Here is a 2,601-nt window from a genome sequence, read left to right on the forward strand (position 1 = left end):
TAGAGGTGGCTGAGTTAAAGATGCTGAGATTCTCCTTAGGAGTGACAAGGATGGACAGGATCAGAAATGAGGTCATCAGAGGGACAACTCAGACAGGAAAGTTTGGAGAAAAAGTGAGAGAGGCCAGACTGAGATGGTTTGGACATGTACAGAGGAGGGACAGGGGATACATTGGTAGGAAAATGTTAGAGATGGAGCTACCAGGTAGGAGACAGAGAGGAAGGCCAAAGAGGAGATTCATGGATGCCGTGAGGGAAGACATGCAGGTAGTTGGAGTCAGAGTAGAGGATGCAGAGAACAGGGAAAGATGGAAATTAATGACTCGCTGTGGCAACCCCTGAAAAGGGACAAGCCGAAAGGAGAAGAAGAAGAAGAAGAAGAGGTATTTCATATTTGAAAATTTAACATAAATCAATTGACTTATTATTGAGATCACTCATCAAAAAATTGATTTGTTTCAATTAATGCATGACGCGAAAATAATGCTAATTTTATTAGTAAATTATGGGAATCTTTGTCCTGTAATGTAAATGCTTGGTTGGCCATGTTAACTTTGACCAAACCTGACATAGCTAATTAGCTATCTGTCTTTTTCAAACACTTATTGAACTTTTATTTGTAATAAACCTATATTTCTTGGACACATAGTCTTCAATTTGATTTGTATTCCAAATTACAGGTTCTGCCTCTGACACACTGTGCATACAAAAAAGTATTTACTTAGTCCACATTTTGTCTTGTTTTTAGTCGTATTTCTTACAAATCTAGAGCATTGAGGGAAACAAAGTACATTCTGACTATGGGGTGTGTTGTGTCAAGAGTTTTGAGGAGAAAATGTATTTCATTTTGGAATAAGGCTGTGACTGAATGGATAAGACCAATGTGTGAATGTGCGAAGCAGTAAGACACAAAATGGTGGAAATTTACATCAATTGCTTGTGTGACCATTTTGTGTTGGCAATTATTCCAAACCAACAGATTTCTTACATCATATTTTAACAATTTTAATACAAATTGTTCAAAATGGAAGTGGCAATAATAATTGGCATTTTTTTATTGAAATGTATAAAAAAAAATCCATCACATGTTCCCTAGTCAATTTTTTTTTGAAAAAAAATGAATAGGATACTTCAGGAGATGAACGCTAATCCATGAAATTTTAAAGACCAATGGTTTAAATTAGCGCCTGCTAGAGAGGCCGCAATGATTATTGATTTGCTGCTTTGCCTCGGCAGCATTACGTCATTTGTCAATCGAGTTCTTGCTGTGGCCAAAGAAGAAAATCTGACACTCTGAATCCCCGAAAGTTTCAACACAACATTTCACAAACCATAAATTATTGTCTTGGTTACATTTTAAGAATCAATAAATAATAAATCACACAATAAGGCCTCGGAAAAATTCCATTCAACAATGTCACATTTTAGCACAGATAAAGGCGTCGATGGCATTTTTTGGTGCATGTTGCCGCCACTTTCAGGACCATAGTGGAACAATTTTCAATCAAGGGAGTCAGATTGTCAGGATCATTTGGCCTTGGTGGAGGTTTTCATTGTATTTGTTGCGAGGATTGTGCGTGTACGCTGCAAATTAATAAACTGTAAAGAAATAAAAGAATGCATGTTGATTGCAATGTTTTAGAGCCAGACAACATGTAAGAAGCTCATTGCAGTACATCCTATCAAGCTATCCATCCATTTTCTAATCCGCTTATCCGTACGAGGGCCACGGTCAGGGGCGTCACTAGGTTTCAAGAACAAGGGGGGCTTAGCCCCAAGGGGAACACGGCCTCTTTAGGGGGGTCAGGGGGCATGCACCCCCGGGAGAAATTTTTTCTACATTCTATTAAAAATCCATCAATTCCGTGCACTTTGAGAGCAAAATGAAGAGGGTATGAAGAACTACACACATCACATTAGTATCCTCTTTACTATGATGGGGCTTCCTCCCCTGGACTTTAACTGGACTAGATAATAGAAATTATAAAGAGTTCAAAAGTTCAATCTTGGTTGTTCAAGGGAATTAGAAGGATGCCCGATAACATAACCTATATGACAGTAGGCCTATATTCCTCTCTACCAAAATGTATGAATATATGCTTAGCCCCCAGAAGACTATGTATTTTGAGATGTCTGCCGTGATTTTGGTGTTATATAAATAAAGTATCATTATTGTGTCAACACAGTACAGTTGAATGTAGTGGGCAATAAAATAATTAACTTACAGCTATCTAGAATAAATAAATTGCCTTTCCACTTTCAGGAAAATTGAATGCTTTAATACTGTCCAACAACAAATGGAAGATTCACACATTCATAACCAACAAAAATTATTTAAAAAAAATATAACAATGTGCCATTCTTCACAGTTAAAAATTCTTATACTCATAAAATAATACAAAAAGTATTAAATGATTGTACCCAAGTAAAAGTAAAATACTTGTTGAAAAAATGACTTTCGTAAAAGTAGTAAAAGAAGTAGTCATTCAACTCAAACAAAATAATCAAAAACAAAATACTCAATTAGCGTACTTTTACACTTAGTTACTTTGCATCTCTGCCCATCTCCAAGACTGTCCATTCACTTGGTGGGTGGAAGCAT

This window comes from Hippocampus comes, unplaced genomic scaffold (genome assembly GCF_001891065.2).
Source record: "Hippocampus comes isolate QL1 unplaced genomic scaffold, H_comes_QL1_v1.1 scaffold202, whole genome shotgun sequence".
Taxonomy (NCBI): Eukaryota; Metazoa; Chordata; class Actinopteri; order Syngnathiformes; family Syngnathidae; genus Hippocampus; species Hippocampus comes.